Here is a 23,396-nt window from a genome sequence, read left to right as displayed (position 1 = left end):
TCGTGTCATGTCACATTGTTTCCTCTGGAAATCCCACAGGTCTTCCCCTCTGTGCTGCTGTGTTACACTCCTGGGGTTACACCATGGGCCCTCCTTTGGTCCAGTTCTCCTGTGTCACTGAGGCAGTTTGAGATGAGAATAATTTAAATTGTTGGACATTTTGGAACAAGACTTTCCCTTTGTAACTGCTGTGCCAGACTGACATTTGACCGATTTGCTAGCAGATGTTTTATTAGAGGTCAGCTCCTATTGCCATTTAAAAGATGCTGTTACTCTGTGAAAATCCCAGGATCTACACTGATTGGAATTATTATACTGAAATATTTATGTTGTCACACCTGAGAATTTGTAAGTTGTGTAACACCCATGTACACTAGGTTACATTTTCTAAGATAATGAACCTTTTTCTGTATCCAGCTCACAAATACGTGTGCAGATACACACATATGAGTCTTGCAAAACATGCAAATCTCTGCCACCCTTCTGTGGTATCACCACTGCCAGACATGTCAAGTGCAATGCAAAGCCAAGGAGCAGAACTCAGGAAACCCCCCCTGCTTTCATATTCAGTGAGAATCTCAAAGTTTGTCTCTTGTGGTGTTATTTTTTCCTGCTGCTAATAGAGGAGGAACAAGTGCTGTGTGATATTGTGTTCTTGAATCCTTGGCAGGGATTTTGAGACCACAGCTCTTCTCTGCTTCTTAAAGGCTTTCCCTGGGAGAAGTTGTAGGACGCGGTGGAATTTCTTTCTTCTTTGTGTCTGTGTTGGCTAAAGCAGGACAGAGGAGCTTGAAAAGGCTCTCCCTCCTCAAGGAACACTATCTGATTCGTAAGCATTCCTAGAGGTTAAGGCTGGTGACTATCAAGAAAGCAAATACTTCACGCAAGGGTAAGTCCTCTAATTGTGTTTGTGTTGAATAACTGCCAGATCCCCATGTCAGGATGTCTGCAGTCACGGCTCTGATCTCACCATTCCTTCCTCGGCTGTTGCACAATTGTGTTGCATGTTTGTGGTATGGGAGAAAGTTGGAGAGCTGGGCTATGAAACCATCTCAGGGAAGGAAGCCATGTTTTATTTTAGTTGCTTGGTTTGGATAAAAGCCTGTAGGAGATGGAATAACATTAAAAAAAATAACCCATAATGCAGCCCATTCATGGAAAACAAACCTGGTTTTCTCTACAGATACATGAAATATGAGGTTTGATAGCCAGGTTGGAAAAGGAAATGTCAATAAAAATGTGTTTGCTAGTATAGTGGAAATCCTCACGTACATATGTGTGAAGTTATTACTTGTTCTACCTGGACTCTCACCTGTGATTGAAAGGTCTGTTGGGGTCAGGCTTCTAAATCCAATAAGGGAACTTTTGAAAATCTGGTTATGAATCTGCTCCTCTGATGGATCACTTCAAGGATCTGTTGTGTCAGGGAAGTGAGACAAAGCAGTCACAAATAACAAGGCTACAAGAGAGGAAAGAAACTCGAAGATACTGCAATGAGCTTAGCAGGGGAGAGGGAAGGGAAGAACATCATAATTCCTTCCAGCCACAGCAGAAGAGTTTTGGGGACTCTCAGAACAAGCAAGGATTGAAAGTCACTCAGGTTACACAAACATTCAAACCTGAAAGAAGACAGCAGTTGCCTTAGCCACAGAAATGTTGATTAAAAGTAATATCCTGATCGGTCTCAGTACCATAAATCTTTCCTAGATGATAAAGCTGTGCATTACTCCTGTTTGGTTAGAACAAAGCAAATGTCACAGAGGTTTAATTTTAATACAGAAAAATAGTAAGAGGTTGAGTTAATCTATGACCATCATGTCATCTCACATAATAAAATCTGGTGAGCTGGTAGCAGTGCTCCAGCAGGATGTCAGTTCCACTTCCTAAACCAGGAAGGGAAGAATTATCCAGAGCAATAAAGAGCTTGTACAAATAATATAAGGGAAATCAGAAGTTAATCTGAATACCAACTCAATCTAATCAGTATGAATAGCTCCCTGCCAACTGCTCCGTTACCTGAAACAGGGGTCAACTGATAAACATCAGCCAGTCCTCTCATTAAAAAAAGCACAGCTAACAACCCCCCTTCATCTCTGAATCTCAAATTCCATCGTTCCCGATAAGCACTAACCAATTCCTCATCTCTCATTTGCAGTTCATATCCTGAGCTACACAGATTTGCTGTTAGAGATAAGGATATGAGAAAGTAAAGCCATATTAATGCACATGTTGCAACCTGTGAGCCTCTGCGGGGCTGCCGTGCCTGGTGCTGGAAATAGGGGTGGTCAGTGAGTCTGCACTGGGATTTGGGATCTGGCCACACTCCAGTTGTTTGGCCAACTTACCCAGATGAGTACAGTCAAGGAAAACTGTATGAGCCACCTGGGTGGGGAAACAGATGACTGGCAAAAGAAGGAGCAAGGAAGAATGGGAGTGAGAACGAGCTGCTGTGTGTCTGGGAGCTGAAAGGGGGAAGAAGGATAGGGAGCTGTAATCCCAAATTCATGGAAGATGTCACCCAGTTGCCATCATACCATGTAAACTACTTTTGAATTCTCATCCCATGCTCACCACTGTTAGATATTTGTCAAAGCTAAAGGCAAATCAACCTTTTCTGCCTTTGCCTTTCAGCATGGGTGAGGTTCCAGTGTCCTAAAAAACAGGTAACACCAATCAATATTGGCATGCAGATGGCAGCCAGTAAAAGGTGGCTCCTGAATCAGTGTTCTGGGGTTTGAGTCAAACATTCCTCTTCAGCCATTTATCCAATGTTTATCTACATTTTTTGAAAGGTACAGAACTTGTCTTTTTTTGCTTTTCTTGGTAGTTGAAAGAAATAAGGGTTGAGTCAGCTGCACCACAATGCAGAATTCTTCTTTACGACAGGTTAGAGGCTTCCCAGAGAAAATCGCTCTTTTCCGTCCTGCAGACTTTGGTTCTTCATGTGTTTTAGATTTGCAGATAAACTAGTCAAAACTAATCAAAAGCAAAACAGAGCACAAGCAATATAAAATCCCCCAACAGACTTTTTAAAGGTCACTGACTCAACTATATTTAGTTTTAATATTATTTTAATTTCAGAGTGTGGGAAATAAGCAGGGGTTATTTCCGCCAGCAAACCAAGGTTTTCTTAGCCTGTTTTTTTGACTTCAGATTTAGCTGAAGTCAAATATTATGACCTGTAATAACCTGAGAACAATATGTCTTGTTTACACTCAACTTGCTATTCACTGTCACTTTACTTGTTAAGGGAAAAAATAAAGGCTGTTTCAGTGAGCCACAGGTAAATTAAATTTAAGTCAGTTCTATGATTAAGGTCTTGGAGAGAAGCTGCCTGTAGCAACTTATATATGCTTTTATTTATGGGAAGCCTACCCTCAAATCAGAAATATTTCAAAATTATTTCAGTGATATGTTTTCCTTTTGAAAAATTTCACTTTTGTCAAAATGAGTAATATAGAGAAACCTATAAAATGGATTAATTTAGATCATTATTTGTAGAAAATAGATGTACTCTGTCACATTATTTTTCTCTGTGAGTTATTACCCATTTGTCTTTCCAAGAACATGCTCTCTCTTCCACTATTTACTTTTAATTTTAAAGGGAAGAAATAATGGTAGGAGGGTTTTTGGATTATTGTTTCATTTGAAATGCCTAGACAGTAATGAAATAAAATATCCTATTCATCCTTTAAAAGCCAGACACTTGCTATTGAAAGGGAAATAATTTCCCCCCCATCTCCCAACCCTGTTCCACCCCAAAAAAGAAGAGAAAGAAAAAGAGAACAGGTGCTGTTAATGGGCCAGACTAAAGTATCATGGGAGATTTTCAAAGCCACAGATGAATTTAGCTGTACCACTTCCGAGGAAAATAAATGAGTGTTGTTTACTTGGGTTTTCTGCACTTTGAAATTATCCTCTCCAATGTAGGCTTTGGGGGAAAGTCCACTTGAAATAATTGTAGATGTTTGGAATTGACATGTCAGCACCACCTCATATGGCAGGGAGGAATGCCACCCATTCATACATGGATTTTCCAACCAGAACACCAGAGAAGATTGCCAAGCATTGCCAGTCAAAATCAGGAATAGCCTTGCCTTGCTCTTTATTTTATTACTTTTCCAAAATTGTCTCTGAATGGGGAACAAGGTCTGGGCATTTGTCCCAGGCAGGCAACTTTATGTCTTCTTTTTCTTTGGTTTTAGCAGAACCTTTCCTCCTACCTACACTCCCTGTTGCATTTGTTTATCTAAAATTATCCTGGAAAATAATGAGTTTATGAAAATGTAACATGTGTCTTGACTCTATGAAATTAATAAATTATTAATTAAGAAGTCTTTCAATCCCACATACCCCTACTCCAAATATATACATCCACTGAGACACATATGTTGAATCTATTAAAAAACACATTCAGGAACTTTGGAATTATAAAAAAAATTAGACAAAATTGTGCATTTAATACACCATCTGCTTTATTAATGGGTACCTTGCTCATCTCTGGGCCTACATCACACACTGTACTCATCCAAACACACACCCAATTAATTTAAATGGATTTTATCTGTGATCTTATTTTAAAACCTTAGTTCTTTGCAAGATCTACCATTTTGTAAAGTCACTGTGGAAACACAGTGAAAACTATTTATTGAAGTGCTAATGGCTTATCCTAATTTCCATAAGGGAGCTTTTTTCCTTCATGCATTCTAACTAGTTGACTATTATCTTGTTTTACATTCAGTATTTAAAAATTGTTTTGGCAAAATGGCTGAGTAGTCAAAAATGCAATTTACCTTTCTTGCACTATTTTTTTCTTATTTTTCATGAAATACCTTTCATATTTTCTTCCTTACATTGACCAGGTAGATTCAGAGCAAGAACCACATTATTTCTTTTGTTCTAATGACTCACTTCAGTTAGGAATAAACTCTATTTTATGTTGTTCCTTCTAAGATAATATCATATACTGCATTCCAACATAATAGTAGCTTTTAATTCAAAATCATAGAAAAAAAAAGAATGATTGATAATAACCCATAGGTAATGGAGCAAGCTACTGTAGAATCATCCTCAGGTCTGGATTCATCTGTCTGTTTTTCTACAGATTGGGGGAACTTTTCTTGTATTTTTTTCAAGACAGTTTTTAATGCTTGAACAAATCCCTTTTTCTTCCCTTCGGTAATGTGGTTAACTGTCTGGAATGTGAGCCACTGGAAATTCTTCCCCACAGAAGAATCTCCATTAAGCTTTCAAACAGAGTTACTTCATCCCCACAGCTGCATGGATAGAAGGCTTTCTAGTGCCTAAATACTTACTGTATATGTCATCCTGATTTTTTTTTTTTTTTTTTTTCCCAGCCAGAGCTTTGGGAGCAGGTGCTAGCCTTTTGCTTCCTTTCTGCTTCCTCTGTGGGGAACAGGCTGGAAAGAGCCAACTAATTAGAAAATTCTACAGGGAAATTAATTCAGCAAACAGCTGAGGAATGGCATTTCAGTATAATACTCACTTTGTCTGTCAGCAGAGTGCTGGTTGGCTTCACAAGTGGCAGCTCTCCCAGATGTTAAACATGTTGTGATGAGACCAGAACTGCATCATGTGTTGCCCGTTTACTAAAAGTCGTGGTGCTCTGGAAGAGAAAATACATTAAATCCAATCTCTGGGACGTGCTGTGTTGTGTCACAAGGCAGCAGCATGGGTTTTTTTACATATTCCTGAAGTGTAGCAATGAACCAAATCATTTTTAGCAAGATTAGCTCCGAATGTTGTCTTTGCTTTCATGTAGGGCTGGGGCATGGAGAATGAGGGTGTAAGGAGCCTCACTAAACCACTCTTTGTGGAGGCCTGGGTTGTCAAAGCATGCTGTACACTTGGAAAATATGTGGAGCTGTGTGACATGTCTGAGCAAACCCCTCACTTAGCCAGCTGGCTGCTCCCCTGCACGTGAGCAGAGTCGGATCTGCACCCACAGGTTCCCTCTTTGGAGGCGACAGGAAAATGCAGGCACAGGGCCCTTGGCAGGAGCCTCTCCTGAGATGTTCATGGAAACAGCACTCAGTGAAGATGATGACAGACTATTCATGCCTCAGAGATCTCACAGCACCTGATTTGGTCACCTTAGTACTCAACTGTGGACTGAACCCCAGCCACTTGCATTACCTTATGTGATGTGCCTGGTTCTCTGCTCACTTCTTGTGACAGACCTATGTGACCCTCAAGCTCAGTGCTCCTCCCAGCCACATTCCTCATCTGCTCCTTCCACAGCCTCCAAATTTCCCTCCAGCTAACCCTCAGGAGCAGAATTCTCATGCACATTGCTCCCAGATTGACGTGGCATCCCTTGGTTCTGAGCTGCCAGGAGATGGCCCTGGGCTCTGTTTTACCATTCAGCTGTGCACAAGTGGCCTCACACTCCAGATGTCTGGGAATCTGCCCTGCATTTAACATTGAATTTAAAAAAAAGAATTACTTGTGAGTTCCCATTGAGTAATACAGAACTGCTCCCTTATCCTTTTGGTCTCAACATGATGTTGAAGCTTGGAGTGCTCTGAACCCCTCTTTGTGGTGGTTCATTTTTCAGGTGTCTTACTCTGCCTCAGTGGCTCTTGTATTCTTGAGCTCTTTTTTATGCTCCAACTCTGTCATAAATATCTAAATTCTTTTCCTTCTTCCATCTCCTAAGAACTAATTTGCCTTATATATGAATATAAAAATAGGACATCATGGAGATATGTTGTTTTTCTGCAGCTCAAGACTTTCCAAAGCATTTTTCTTTGTCTTATATGTGATTGACTGTAGCAGGACTTCTCCTGTACTTCACAATTGCAGTATAATAATCATTCTATATTCTGTCTCAATCAAAAATCTCATCACTCCTTATTTTCTTATCAGTCTCCTATCCAGCATAATTATATTGCTTTGTTGCACACTGTTGGGTTCAAGGACTGTTTTTAATGTTAAAATATGCATATCCTATTACCAATCCAGTGTTAACATGTTGTTTGAGAATTATTTGGTTATAAACTTTATTTAAATTGAACCTTAATATTTTGGCCATGCTCATGTTGATATGTGATCATCTTCCAGCATGAAACACTGAGTAAAGAGCTTTGACTTCGAAAGAATAATTTTCACAGATGAGCAAAAGAAAATAATAGCATTCCATCTTTGTTTTTAATAAAAGTCAAGCTAGTTTCTATATTTTCTGAATTTACTTCACCTGTTAGCAATTACAGTTTTCCTAATGAGATTTAATTGCTTAAGAAATCACTGAAATTAAATCCCAGCTAATTATTAACATCTTCCCCCTTATCTAATTCATAATTTGAAAACATTCATTGCATCCTTTAATTGCTTTCTATAGATGCATGCATTAACAAATTGGAAGGACTGAAAAGCATCTACCTCCAAAAGAGGTGCATGGAGTTTTGGATGTGAGCAACTGGAATCTAAAATCTCTTTGTGCTAGAGGGGTCCTAATGTCACACATAGAAGATTTATTCTGCAGTCATATTTTCTGAATTAATTGACTTTTCAATTTTGAGGTCCTAGATGCATCACTGCCTGGCAGTTTTCCAAAATGCTTTGTGATATAATGATGCCTGCATTATGGAAGTTTGTCAAGTGGTCCATGCTTAACATGGGGACCTGTTTGCACTTAAAACAAGAACCAAATGGAACTGTTAAATATTATTATCACATATTCTTCCCAGAATTACATTTTTTATTATGGTGTTCTTAATAATTGTGGGAACATTGGCAGCTGAAATTTCTAAAGTGATTGTCAAATAGGAAATAAAATGGAAAATGGGAAATAAAATGTGCTATTTATTGCAGGTCAAGATAGATTGCCTTTATATTCTACCTAGATAAAAGTTCTTAGTGATTTAATTTTCTGTTTATTGTCATCTAGATCCTCAAAATACTGACCCAGCTGGTGTGGAAATTTCATTTTTTCCAACTTATGATAATGAATTGAATCATTAAAAAAAAAAAAAAAAATCATAAAAAATCTCCTTGTTGCATCCATGGAGATTCACTAGGAAGATTTGCACTTAATGGATTTTTACATGGAATGGATTTCTTTTCCAAAGTTCAACAAGAGTCAAGACTACATCCGTACGTGTTTAGGAGCCAAAAATTGTAAGTAAGGGAGAAAACACATCTGTGGGTGGAAGTTCTTGAATAATTGCACTGTTTGTTTAAAGATATGGCTGATGTTATGAGTGCTCCTGGAGAGCACAGCAGAGCTGGAGCAGCGTGGATAAGGATGTTTTTCTTCAGGGTAATGTGAAATGCTTTGTTTTGTCCTGGTGTGTTCAAGAGGACTGCATTTCCATTTTGGCTTCAAGAGGTGTCCCCTTTTAAAAACTGAAATTAGCTTTCAAAAATGTAATGCCAGCTTAAGAAATTAAAACTTTTATTTATTCACTTATTTCCACTTCAAAGCAAAGTAGTTCACTCAGCCATTTTGGGAACAAAGCTACTCCCTGAAGCTGATTTGAGTTTGCAAAGGGTTTTAGTAAATCCAAGATTTCATTTTTCAATCCATTTTGTATTCATCAAGAAATTTCATTCATTTCTAGCTATAATTTTTGGTTTGCAAGTTTTGTTGTTTTATTTTTGTTTTTTTTTTTTTTTTTTTTTTAATGTATGTTTACCACCCATATTGCAAGAGTTAATAAATAAACCCAAATTGATTTATGACTTGTTTTGCTTGGACAAGTTTATGAATAGAAATGTTGTCTAGGATTTAATTAAATTCTTTCTTTCCTCCAAGAATGCCACTATCCAAAACAAACTGAGAATTTTGGTCAGAAATTGTTCTTACCCTCTGTACTATTATGGACACTCTTGAGATAAATTGACATCTGGGGTAGATATTCATAAGAACAGTTTCCAAAGTTCAGAATGGAAACTTTTAAACTTTCCTTCTGTCCTTAAGTTTTAATATATGCCTGGCTTAATACTGCATTTCAGTATTTACATAAATTCTGTATTTTGCATAACAGTTGCACCTCAGCAAATTGTAAACCTTTTCTTGATACATTTTGGCAGCAGCTGCAGGTAACATCCCATGTTGAATTTCTAGACTGTTCAGCAAGGTCAACATTCATCAAGCTTTTAGTCCACTACACTTCAAAGATTTTCCTCTATCTCCTCTGGAAATACAAGTGCTATTCTTTCCAATGCTGGAAAAAAAAACCCCCTGAAATCTCTGCCCCTCAGCCCCAAAACAGAAGAAAAGAGATTAGTTTGTGTTTTATTATTTGATAGTTTGGGGTTTTTTTTGGTAGGCCATCTAGAAAAAAGAAATCAAGTGGAGATTAGATGAGCATACAATTATTTTTGACACATTTGGCAAATAGCAGTGTTTTTAAGAAGTCTTCTTATGAACCCTGTTGTGTAAGCAGCCACTTGCTCAGTTTGAGTAAGAGGATTTCTTGCCAGAAAGCAGAAAGAAAAGATCACCAGTTGGGGATTCATCCTTTCCTCTTGTATTATCTTTGCCTGTGATTCCCGAAGTGTTTGGTGGAAGTGGTAATATTGTACTTTTACAAATAAAGCACAGGAGATTAAAGTGAAGATAAGAAAACACAAATACTTGAAAAGTTAAATTCCTAGAAAAGAGAGACACAGACGAGCTGACAGAGAAAGCTGATGCTCAGGAGTACACTAAGAACCTTCAGAGGGTTGGTATTTATGGAAAACAAAGCACCTTTTAAGGAGTCTAAATTACACACTGAGCAACGGCCACAAAATTTTATTACATTCTTGGAAAAGAGCAGGAAAAAGAACATAAAATGCTCAGAGTTATCTATACTAAATATTTGACTGGATATTATATCCTGTCTTTAATGTTGTGGAAAAACCCCAAATCATCTGAATTGCTATCCTTTTTAAAAAACTAGCAACACAATCTGAGAAGAGGTTTTTATGCTGGGCTGCTTTTTAGCTGGGCTGTTTCTGAGGAATTAAAAAGAGCTGAAAATCTCATATTTTGCATTGCATAATCAATGGTTCAATGAATGACCAAATACCCATCATTCTGTTCCATTCATAAGATTATGCCATACACAGTCAGGTGGCATTTGTCCAGAAGCTGACATGTCCTTTCATTGCTAAAATCCTTGGTTTGGAATGGAATGGAGTCAAGTACAGGAAGGAAAAGATTATTGCAACTGTAAGAATTTGAGACCTCAGCTCTCTTCAGACACAACAAAACATTTCCTCCTGTTATCAGCAGGTATGTAATTACTGATCAGGCAAAAATGCCAAGCAATATTTCAATAAGGTATTTGGCTCCTGGAAGCTGATTCTGCCATCAGAGTGCTTGTCAGACATAAGCAGAGCATCACACTGGCATATTTTTTCTTACATGAAGAGAAATAAAAGGGGTAAATTTTTAGAACTTGGGCTTTTGCTGCCTGTTTCAAGGGACCCTACTGAATGCCTTTGCACCCTCAAAAAAACCTTTATTAAAAGAAAGATAAGCTCCAAAGAACACTGTTAAACTAATTTTTTTTTTCCATTTAAATGGATAAGATTGTGATGGATACACCTGATTACATTATCAGAGTCTAGGAATTTTAAGATCAGTTCTGGTTCCAGAAAAATTCAAGCTATTCACAAGCTAAAATAATTTTCAAGTGCATCATGTGAAAGGCAATTAGAAGTACAGATGTGATGCTGATGTACAGAATTTTCCAAGTTATTTGGAGAAATTTAAGTGTGGCACTGATTGAATTTAACCTTTGCACAGTGTTTCTTTCAGCTGGAAATTATAAAATCAAGCATAAAACAAATGCATATCTAAAATATATTCTAGACTTCAAATACAGCCATTTTCAAATAAAATTTTGAATTTTGTCCTACATAACAAGTTATTTCTGTTCTCTTAAAATAATATATTGTACACAAGAATATCAAAATAACAACCTTATTCTTTTACTAGAGTGACAGAACAAACACACTGAAGTTAAAATGTAGAATATTTACTGCACAGAAAGAAGAAAATGTGTTGGGCATGGATAATAGTTATTTAACTATGTTTTCAGTGGAAACCACCTCTTTCCTGAATAGAGCTGGTTGTTATTTGTACCTGCATCCTTGTAACTCAAAATGACCTTAAAGAATGTTAAGTGAAAACCAATTTTAATTAACTACAATTTGATCAGTTAACATTTGAGGAGATCAGTTCTATATGGAAGTACAGCAGGGCTAAATCTGCAGAGAGCACATTTTTGGCTAGCACCACCCCTCACTTAAAGGCATCCTGCCAGCTAGCAGGGATTTTTGCTCCAAGATTAGGCACATCTCTTCCTTAATGAATGGAGGGGAAGAGCTAAATCAGCTCAGAGTAATGTAGCTGGGGAGCAGCAGGCTGAGCTCTTCCACGGAAAAGCAGCAAGATGTCAGCTGTATCCCTGAGAGTGAGGCATTTAACTCTATTTAGGTTTCTCTGCTGTGAATTAAATATCCCTAAACTGGCTAAAGGAAATCTCAGGCCAATATTGAAAGCATTCTTCTGAGTGTTGACCTGAGAAGTGTTGGTACCTGAGAAACTGTCAGGGTTTCTGTAGCAATCCAGTAAACCAATTTAATAAGTTTGTAAACACAGTCACATAGATATGGAGACAAAATACCCAGCCAGAGACCTATAAATATAATATTTCTTCATATATACCATGAAGTAAACTCTCTCAGTATATAGGGCAAATACTTCTGCCAGTTTAGGACTTACTTTTGCAAGTAAATCTTCACTTTATCCAGTTTAAAATGTTTGAGACAATGATCATGGTACTATGACTCTTCAGCCCTACTGACAAAGCCTGGAAGTCAGTGAGTAGGTCATGCAGATCTGAGTTTCCCTGAGGGCACAGACTGCTCAGTAAATCTGCTTGGTCTTCTCACTTATGCATTGGACTTCAGAAGTCAAAACAAAACAAGAAACCCAACCCCTAAAAACAAGTAGCACTCCTGCTCAGAGGATGCTTGAGGGAGTTATTCCAATTTCTCTTTCTCCCGTGTACCTTCTATGGGAGGAAATATTTGTGGAGGAAACAAACAGAAAAAGATCACAAAGATCCTGCCACACAGATTTCCTGGTGTTATTCTACAGAGGATGAGGCAAAAATTCTTTAGTCAAATTTATTTCTCCATGTAAACAGGGGGGAAAAATGCTGGTTTTTGTCAACATTTTGTTTTGCTCCTTTGTCATTATCTTCAAAACTATTCTATGAAGATAAAATTTTTTCATCTTGACTGGTGTGTTCAATACCAAAAATGATCCTTTGGGTATGCATTTGTGAGTGGCCTTATCTATAATTCAGAGAGTATTTGTGTGCTTTGGAAGATCATTTAGAAAAGTCTATGAAAGGAAGTAATTTAGTTACTTGGCTGCATTATGGATGAAATTAATTTAAGATGAATTAGAACTCCTACAGAAGTGATTTGAAAAGAACCAACAGCCAAAGTTCTTGGCTTTGGAAGAGGTAATTAGCCAGCACTGGAAGAGCCCTGATGAACATGCAATAGGATATCCATTAGTGGATCTAGGGGGGAATTTGAGATGATGTTCAGCCTAGTGAATGCTTGTAGCCTGCTTCAGTGACAAAATGGATTAATTAAAATTACTGCTTTAAATTATTCAGAGGCAGACTTCATTTCAGTTTGTCCCTCTCTCCTCCCTCTTGTTGCTCCACAGCCATAAAAAACATAGAGATGCTGCAAGCCAAGTACCCAAGGGAAGGCAAAGTTCCATCTGAGAATGCCTTGGGTTCCAGAATGTTCAGGTTCACAGCATGAACTTAGAGACTGGCTATTGAGAACACTCTGGCTGGTAAGTCTTTGCTAAGTGAAGATACAATTCACATGCAGTTGTTTCAAGTAGTTTTCAGAGTAATAATGAATCTGTGCAATTTTGTTTTCACGTCAATGGGACATTGGATGCTGCTAAGCTGTTTAATGTAGGTAACATGATACATGTGATAAAAATGATGCATTAGTGAGCTGAGTGACAAAAAGAGTATGCTAAAAAAGATCCTTAAGGATAGGCCAAAATCGTTTGCTTTTATTTTAATGATATCCAAATGGTGATCTAACTAAAGATGTTAATAATTACAATGAGAAATAAAACTCCAGAAAGAGTTAAATTTACTGGCAGGCTTTATTCTGTTACAGTGTTCTGTTTGACATAGTTCCATAATCTATTCCCTTCAAGAAATGTCAATTACTTTGTTTTATTTTTAAAAATTTCTTCCATGTCTTAATTGTGAGGAGAGGCAGAGCATGGAAATTGTCAGGGATATATAATGTTATGCATTCATGTGCTTATGGTTTTCCTTAGGGTGACTGAAAGGTCAGAGAAGATGCTGCAGGAAACTTTCATGCAACAATGAATATGGAAGTTGTTCCAGAGGGTGAGACTGGTGTTCTCTTTATCTGGCACTAGAGGCACTTTTGTGGGCATGTGATATGTAAACATTATAAGATGATGGAATCATAGTGGCCTTACCCATCTTCTACCAAGAAATAAGCAGCACTAATAAGCTTAGTCCTCAACAGAGTCCTGACAGTATTTCCAAGGGCTGTTTCAGAAAATATTAACACATTAAAGAATAGCCAGAAACCCAATCTGCTCAGCAATCACAGATTGCTCAGTTGTGTGTTGAAGACATAGCAACCCAAATTACCCTTGAAATTACTCTATTTATTCCAAGTCATACCCTTTTCCGAGCTGTATTTTTAGACAACTTCATACTAGTAGTACAAGAGCTCGTTCCAGACAAGGACTTAACTTGGGTTTATGTTAACATATAATTTGTAAAAGTTTGTAATAAACATCCTTCTCTGAGACTGGCAGAAACTGTAGGAAGGAAAACACCACTGCTAACTTTGGCTACTTGCTTTGATTCAGACCTCATTGTGTGATGTTTGTTATGAGAGCTCCAAAACTGCACAGAAGTGATGAATTGTTGTGTCACTAAGACCAGAATTTCCAAAGCACCCTTGTCTTTTTAGATTTTGACTTCCAATATAAATATGCAGCAGAGCCTGGTGTTGGGCTGGGAAGTGTGCTAGCAGGCTTTCATTCAGATTGTAAGAAATATGCAGTGCATGATTCAAGACCTTAAGCCTGAGCTGGCATCCTGTAATGCACTCCCTGAAGCTGATGAAATTTTAGGGTGTACAGGGAGTGCCAGCTGAAGTTTTACAAATAAACACTTAGTGAATATTTATGTAAACACAGTAAACAGAAAAGGAAAAAAAGGGAAGTGCTAGTATGCACATGCTGCTGGTCAGTCTGAAGCTGTTACTCTTCCCAGGCCAGTTTTTATACTCCTCAGAATAACAGGACCATCATTATTTTCCCAGTGCTGAGAATGTTTCCCCTCTGTTAGCCACACAGAGTTAAAGCAGGTCTGTAATCTCAGTTCAGCTGCATTTGGAAACTCATCTTGCTTGTAAACATGGAAGGAAACCAGGCAGGAGCCTATTTCTTCTGCAGAGCCATTAAGTTTTTCCATGGTCACTCTTTTCTCCACACTGACCAGCTTCTCTGTACTGGGTAAAGTTCTGGACTGCTTCAAAATATCAGTTTATCATTGATACAATTCAGGATGCATCAATGACTGTGAAAGGGTATTCTAGAAACTGCTGTGATATTGCACTCTGTGTGAGTTATGTTTTATTATTTAAATCATGTAGTTGTTCTGGTCAAAATTGCTTGTGACATTGTTTGAGGCACCGAGCAAGCTCATGATGGGAAAATCCATTTCTCTGAAGTGCCAGCACTTTAAATAATTTAAAGCTATTCTTCCTGTTCTAACAAAAGGAAATTTAATCTATTATTTATCTGTTCAGGCTGCTACTATTCAAACGTGTTGGACTATTTTGAATTAAGAGGGGAAAAAAGTTGTTGGAATAAATTAAATAAATATTTCTATATATTAAATGGTGGCAATTTAATAATTAGTGAGAAGCCTTGTGTTTATAGATTTTGCACAACATGGCATATGAATAACAAAAACAGAAGGTTGTTTATTCAGTATATACAAGCCAATTTTAGAGGAATAACAGATGGTGAGTGCCAGAGCCAGAAGAAAGTGCAAGTTTTTTAAAAGCTATGTGATCGTGTAATTTAATGGATTAAATATGAGAATTCACAACAATTCAAGTTGTTAGGTTCTGTTATCATTGACAGTGGATAAAAAAAAGACATTTCTGCTTCCCTGCATGTACACACATTTATTAAAATTGGAATTAGCAGCATCACAACCATGCATTCAACAAGTCTCAAACTTCAATATGACTTGAAATGATCAGTTCCACATAACAAAGTGTTCATGTGGGGAAACCAAACAGCAGAAATCATTCCAAATAGCTCAAAAATGATGAGTATTACCTTGTTAAGATTTGTTTCATAAGCATGACCAAACCAGTACAACAGAATGTGCCAGGATGTGAGGAAGAAGAGTGGGAAGATGAGTGGGAAGAAGAAGGAATGAAGCCTTTTCATTATTACAGAGCTTGACAAAGCTGGAAATAGCTCCACCTTCTTCTAGTCATAGTGTCTCAGAGGACACTATTCGCTTAAAGAAACAAATGAATTTTAAAATCTTTTAGGAACAGCACCAAGGACTGGGTGTGTCCATTTATGCCTACTGAACTGCTGTTCCTTTAGGAGTTTCAGCACCCTGGATACTGGGTTCTGCTTTTAAATAATCACAAAGGTGTTTTGAAATCAAATAATTTACTTTTAGACATGTTTTGTGCAGAGGGAGGCTGTGTCACAAGCAATGCCAACTAGCACCTGCCTGAAATACAGAGGCCACACTTCTGGTGCTTGATCTTTGATTTGCTTCCTATGCATACCTAGATACAGAAACAGAACTAGCTGTGACCAGCATTTCCACCTAAGGTCTTGAGGAGATAGCTTGATAAAATCAGGGAAATTTAAGTGACTAAGAAGCACCTGCAGTGTCTTTTCCAAATTTTCCCAGGGAGAAATTACATACCCATTCCACCTGCACATATCTTCTGCCCCACCACTGGAGGTAAAGCAGGCATTTGACTGGCTTTATTGAGGTCACACAATTGCTCTGTTTCCTCTTTTATGGTGGGTTCCTTTTCTGTGTTAAATGGGACAGTTTTCATATAGTTTTGGAAGAAAGTGACCAGCCATGCAGACTCTAACAAACAGCCAGTTTTCCTTTTGTTTTTTATTCTGTAGGTCTTTATTGACTTGAATGTTTTCCTATTTACAGGTACCTTTCTGTCTGAGAAACAGAAGACAGCTTTCTGCTGCCTTCCTGGAAAGTCCTGCATGGAACAGACTCCTGCAGCTCACAGGACTCACAGCAGCAACTCAGTCAAGTGCACATATTCCACTCTGACCCCTGTGTTTCTCACACTGATCTGACAATCTCTTTGGGGAGCCTGGATGGCTCAAAATATTATTGATGGGCTGCTGAAGGTCTGCCTACAGTTTTTGTAGAGTCATGAGGGAATTGCCTGTGCAGTCTCTATTAATCATCTTGTGGCTGAATCTCTCAGATGGAGGCTTCAGCCCTCCATTTAGCAATGTGGTCAAAGGCAGGCTGGTGGAAACTGAAAAGTAAGACCAGCATTATATATGCAGCAATAGGTTGTGAAAATTGCTTCAGTGCTCTCCGTCCAAATTTTACTGTCAGAATCTTAGTATCTCCAAAAAATTAATCCAAAATAACTCCTAGTCAAAAGTTCAGGAACAGCCAATTTTTAAAGACAAGAAGGGTGAACTTGTCTCTTCCCAAGAAGTATTCTCTGTACACCAGCCATGAAATGCAAGGGAGTACATTGATGTTAGCACCACCCAGGCTGTCAATAAAGAACTTCTGTCCTCAGAATTAGCAAATCAAGTTCATATGAATTTTCCACTCTTCCAAAACCACTTTCCCACCAGGCAGAAGAGATCACAAAACTGAAGAGCATTCCCTCCTTCTCTCATCTCTGCAGTCTGTAGGCACTGTGCCTGTCTCAGCATTCCCAAGAGGTTTCCTTTACCATCCTGTCTCATCTCTGCAAGCAGATGCTTCTGTTTTGTGTGAGAGTTCTTGGAGTTCTTGCTTTGCTTATTGAGGCTAAAGCACTGAATAGTTGGTAAAGAGCTAAGTTCTGTTGGGAAGATGAAATCCCAATGCAGATGGACAGTTTTGCTTAACCTATAAACTAATTCTGGAACAACTATTACATTGGCAAAACTCTAAAATTTTTCTAACCAAGTTTGATTGTTTTTGGCTCTTCCTAATTTTGCTTTATTTAGGGCTGTAGTTGCTCCTCACTCTGCAGATGTTTGTTCCTTTACTGTTCATAGGATTTAAATATACACAGATTTATAAGAGGGATTTGACCATCTACTCTCAGTGTTCCAAGATCAGCTGAAGTCTGGACCTTTTATTTTCTCTATGCTCCACCAAGTGAGAACAAAACTTATGCAAGACTTCCTCAGGGAGCACTGGGCCTGAGGTTTTTTACAGTGCACGAGGCTAAAATTCAAATATGAAGCACAGCTGTTTGGACAGGAATCTTGGACCTCTTTGTTTTGAACTACAGTGACCCACTCAGCCTCACCAACACACCAAACTGAAATTCCTGCACAGCTAATGAGTGGGATGTGAAGTTGCCTGGCAGGCAGTGACCAGTTTAGGATTCTCTGGGATTTGCAGGTGGAAGGGCTGTTCTCTCCTTTTCCTTCCCCTCACCCATTGCTCACACACATCATTCCATCCACATGCAGGTTTGAATCTCTGTTCACCATCCAAACTGCTGACCCAGTGATCTTGTTGGAGATGATGACATTCCTGTCCTTGGCAGGTGTTTTTGAGCCCCTGGTAACAGGTAAAATAAAAAAGGAAGCAGTATGGCATAAACTAGTCAGTCAGTTTAATTAGAGACGGACCTCCTCTTTGAAATAATTTCTATATCCCCTGTGTAGTGTACATATTTTGAAGTATATATATATATAAAATATATAATAAAGTGCTACTGAAACCTTCCCTTTGATTTAGCTGCAATTCCACAAATATTTAGAATATCAGCAATGAGTAACTTTGCAGAACCAAGGCAGGATATGCTGCATTAATAACCAGATGTTAAATAAGTTGTTAAAGGAACTGGCAATGGCTGTGGTGGCTTGGATGAGGTGGAGGCTGCTTGGTTGATTGGGCTTTTCTTGGAGTCAATGATAGATCCTCTTACACCCCCCTTACTTTGAGAATCCAATTCTAAATCATGCAATCATCCAATTCAATATCATCTTCTTTGCAAAAATTATTTATATTTTCTATATTAATGCCTGATCACAACAAGATAAGGAATATCTTTTTTCTGTTCTGTGTGTCTGACCTTTCACATTATTTTTGCTGTGCAAAGCAAGTGAAATGCTATGGAAAGACTGTGGGAAAAACCCCAATTTTTTATGTAGTGATATAATGAACATCTTTGTGCATCCAAGATCCAGCATTCATGTTTACTATAAAATACAGCAAGCAAAGATGGAGTAAATCCTGATATTTTAATACAGAAATAATTTTGGCTGCATCTTTGGCTGGCTATGACATGGAAACTGGTGATTGTTTATACTTTGCTCTTTTCTTTATTTTTTTTTTTTTTTTTTTTTTTTTTTTTTTTTTTTTTTTTTTTTTTTTTTTGGTCTGCATTAAAATCCTACATGAGAAATTTTTTGTCTAGGAACAAACTATTACTTTTTTGGGGACTGGGTTCTAATTTCTTTTCAGCTGGGAAAATGCAAGGACTATAAAATCCAGATGGACAGCACATGATGCTGGAACCAGCCTGGGCCAATCAGCCACATTGATTAAAGGAAACCTGTAGGAAATTAAGTAAAAATCCAAACACCACATAGTGAGAGCAGCAGACTGGCTGTACTGGAGAGGTTTCATCACAGCTCTGGCCTCCCCACACCTTGCTGAGTGTTAACCTGTATTTAATATTCATTAAAGTGAGGGGAGGCAGGCAGGCCTTGCAGAGGGATGGAGCAGCATCTGGAATCCCTGTGGATAATGCAGGAATGTTTATTCTTCTTTGTTTATTATTCAGAGTGTAAGCTCTCTCCCTCTTCCTCTCTTTCTCTCCCTTTGTGTAATAAAGCTCCTCTAGGCATATAAAGTAAGTCATCTGGAATTGTGCAACTCCTTCTGCCAGGAAGATGGAAAAGCCCCTCTCCTGTGCAGAGAGAAAAATACGGATTTGTTGCAGCCACTGAGAAATTACAGAAATACAGCATTTGTCTTTGGGCTACATTTACATAGCAAAGTGCTGGGGCAAATAATTGTGCTTCTCACTGTTAATAAAAATATCTCATTTCATCCTGTCCAAGGTGTTATGTTTATTTAAAACTTTTTTTTGAAAACTGGGATATTTTAAAATAACATGAAACCTGCAAAATGCATTCAAAGGCCTCAGTGTCCAAGTTGCTTTGTGTGCCAACGGGTGCAGAGAAGGAAGAGGAAATAAACAGAGAGGAGCATCTTTTACAGCCACAGGGCTAGTGAAATTTTGTATTTATTCTTTGGGGAAAGGGCAGAGTAGCTGCAGAGCTGCTGGTTGGATGGGAGCCGGCAGTGTTTTTATTGGCAGAACAGCCTGAGTGGCTGAAAGGTGGCCATTAACACCCTGACACGAAGTGCTGACAGGGCGATTATAAGATTAACACCCTGTGTTATATTAACAGTGTCAAAACCTCCCCTCACCTGTCAGGGAGGAATAATGGCACGAAGGAAAACATTGCAGACAAACGGAGATTTTAACCTGAAAATACCACACAGCTATTCTTTCAAACTGGTGTAAATATCTAAGTGACCCTCAAAACCCCAGGAAAATGAAAGACTATATTTCAAATCAGTTTTAAATTCTATTTCACAAGTGTGTTTGGCCACTTGTTTTGTTGTTTCTATTCCATAGTTGCCCTCCTTCCCGTGTAAGTGCATATATTTTGATTATATTTTGTATGCAATGATTCTGTATGTCCTATATGTTTGTCTGTAATGTCCATAGATAAAAAGCATAACACTTCTTCTTTATATGTAATTCAGTTTCTAAACAAGATCAAGACATCAAGATCAAGGCATCCAAAAGTCCAGAGAGTGCTAATGTGTTGCATAAGAAAAGTTCAGCTGTCTTAAGTTGGATTTTGGGGGTTTTCAGGGAGCTGTAATGCCAACAGATCACGAGAGTTTAAAGGTTGTTGAAACCCCTTAACAAAGTGGATGTAGTTCACTTATGACTTGTCACAAATTACTAAAGCACCAGCTGAAAAGTTCAAATGTCTTGGAAGCAGATCCAACAGAAACATTTAATAACTAAGCAAGGATAAAGGATGGATTTATGAGCACTGTTTGGTTTGAGGGCTGTTGGAAGACAATACAAAAAGCTCACAAACATTTTCAGAGCTTCGCTTATGCTCTGCAGAAAGTGGAGTATTTATTATAGCAACTGGGGAGAATTGCCAAAGGTAGGGAGTTTCCAATAAACAGGATTCTAGTTTTAGGAACAACCTGTTAAAGTATTTGTATGTGTAATTTTATTATATCATCTGCTTTGGCTGACACAAAAGTCTCCAGGGCAATTCTGAACTTTCAAGTCATCTATAGAATCGAGTGTTTTCATCTACATATTTTTCATACTTCAAAAATTGGAAAATATTACATAATTCAGAGAAAATTATGTTTAATCGTGTTTTATTGATGATATTCAGGCAGTTTTCCATGCTGACAAAAGCCTCACATATTTTCTGAAATGTCAGAAATGCCTTTTGAGATTTTTGGCATTTCAGAAGATTTCTTTTTCAAAATGAGGAGGAGTCAAGACACACTATCAAGACAATAGGGTATTCAGCAGTCTAATTTATAGCAAGATCAGGTGGCCACTAAAAAGACACTCAAACAGTGAGATCTTGCACACAATACAATTTTCAGAGATTTTAATTAATATATGAAGGCTTTGTTTGCCAAGTGAATGACACAGACTTGGGCTATAAAACTCTCAACTCTGCTGTTCATCAGTCTTAGCTGTTCATCAAAGGTGCAGTCACTGTGCTTTGTTTTACTTTTCTTAGCATGCTTAAGGTACTTTGTGGGAACCCTGTGTTGCATTTATCTCCCACTGGAAGCAGGCAAAACTCCTGTTTCATAGGAAAGGGAGGATTGTACAGCTCTTCAAATGCTGCTTCTGCCAGAGAGCACTGAGAGGGGATTTTGGGCTGGTGCTGCTAAAATCAGTGACCAGTGCACGCCACAGATTTGCTGTCTCTGAATGGGAGCAGAGCAACAGGCTGGATGTGCTAATCCTGATCCCTTCCTTTCTGCACCTCTTGGGTGTGACAAGGAAAGGTGAAGGTCACACTCTGCCCCAGCCCAGACCTCCTTTCACAGCTGCAAATCAAGACACACTTTGGCAAAGCTGAGGTGGCAGTCAACAACAACAAAAAAAAGCCACCACACAATGAAAGCCACCAAATTGTTTATAAACTATGAAATCATGTGTAGACATGGAATGGGAGGGGAGCTACCCAAGACCTTACAAAAGAGCAAAGGCATAAAGGATGGTCTGTGACCACTGAAGGGATAACTTCATCAGGATGTGTTTGTGCCAGAACATGACAATCATGCTGAAGAGCTGGGAAATTTACTGTGGCCATTTGCAGGAGTTTTTGAGTGAACAAGGTTGGTTATTTTTGGTTTGGTTTGTGGGGTTTTTTTGTTGGTTGTTTCTGTTTTTCTTTTTTTACTCACTGAGAAGAAAATGAATATACACCCTTAAGATAAGATTCATGGTCCTGCCACCTCTGTGCAGACCAGTCAAAGAAAAAACTAATTTTAAAATGACCTGTGTAACCATGTGTTGTTTTAGTGTTATGTGACAAGCAGTAAATCATCTTAGTGCCTTCTTTTTAACAAGTAAAAGCCATGTATTGTACTTTTTGCCTCAGACAAACTTCTGAGTGACTTAAACCCCACCTACATTAAACCCAAAATCCCTCTTCCTCCAGAAACAGCACGTCTGTATTGGGAGTGCACAGAAATCACATCTTCTGTAATCCCTGCATTATCTGAGATGTGAGGTGTGTATTCTCAGATAAAATATGTGCTTATTTTCCATGTTCTGGTTTTCCCAGCATGTTACATATTGTCCAATGAAAGGATGTAATTAATGCTGATTTTAATTTTAGAAAGTAAAATGCAAAACTTTGTCCTATAAATGTTGGCCTGCCTGGCACAAGGCATCCATCACAGGTGCATCCAGAGGACAGCTGGGAGGAGGAGACAAACAGCATTTTAACATGGACCACTGCTGACTACCTCTGTGTCTTTTAATCTGCAGAGCTTGGCCTTCCTAAATAGATGGCTGGGGAATGAGGGATTTTTAAGGCATTTTTAACACAGTGTACAGAAAACACTACTTTTCCATCTCTTTCAAAAATACTTCAGTGCACTAAATCTTGAGAGATACGCTTTTAAAAAATATATATAATTGCTTGAGATGGATCAAATTTTTTTTTCCTCTTTACTTTCCAGTCTATTTTAGGCACATAAACAGATCACTCCTGCTTCCCTTTTTAGACTGGAAAAAAACCCAAATTCTTGTATATATCAGTGACATCATGGTGAAATTGCAATAGCAGCACCAAAAAATTCCTACTTAGACTATTGCAGTTTGGAAGTGGGTCAAGTCTGGACAGGGTATTGAGGGATAACTACTGCCAGCAGCTGACTTTTCCTATATAACCCTGAGAGGTCCAGAGTGGGAAGTTTATATCACCAACATCCCCCAAGGATCGTGGATGGAATTCAAGCCTTGCCCATGGGATTGCTTGGTGGCACTGCTCTACTGACACCCACCACAGCATGATGCAAGCCCCCAAAACTTTCCTGTTCCCATTCCAACATCTCTATATTTGGATAGTGGACAAAATACTTCCATACTTGAGGAAAGAAAACAGAGTAAAATGTGCAGGGCAGCTCAGTTGGCTCCGTTGCCATTGTTGCTGTTTGTTTATTGTGATCTGTCAGGATTGATGTGTGTCTAGAACAAAACAAGCCCTGGTTTTGAAAGGTTGCTTAATGAAAGAAACAAGTTTCAACTTTATTGTGTTCCTTTGTGCAACCAGAGGTTCTGTTTGTTTAGAAAGCTAACATTTATACAGATTATGCACTCGCTGTGGTTCCGTGCCAAAAAACACATGGCTGAAATGGGCCCTTCCATCACTCTCTCAGTGCTGACCTGTGACTGTTTTTGTAGGAACTGGATCTTTTAAGAAATAGCCTCTGGTAGAGTAAGGGGGAAAGCATGCATCTTGTGCCATGATTTGCAAATAAGGGCTTGGGCAAAAGAGTGCA

The 23,396-nt window shown here is 38.4% G+C and overlaps 1 long non-coding RNA gene across 1 annotated transcript; it reads left to right on the top strand.

Annotated features, from left to right (window-relative positions):
* Positions 1-21: 21 nt before the first annotated feature.
* Positions 22-18,051, top strand: LOC306802151. The gene is made up of 5 exons (XR_013774287.1): positions 22-889; positions 7,910-8,139; positions 9,055-10,243; positions 12,704-12,838; positions 16,266-18,051. It is a non-coding gene; the product is annotated as an uncharacterized lncRNA (long non-coding RNA).
* Positions 18,052-23,396: the final 5,345 nt, after the last annotated feature.

This window comes from Erithacus rubecula, assembly GCF_903797595.1.
Source record: "Erithacus rubecula genome assembly, chromosome: 5".
NCBI classification, from domain to species: Eukaryota; Metazoa; Chordata; class Aves; order Passeriformes; family Muscicapidae; genus Erithacus; species Erithacus rubecula.
Note: the sequence above shows the minus strand (reverse complement) of the source record. Positions and strands in the feature narration are given on the sequence as shown.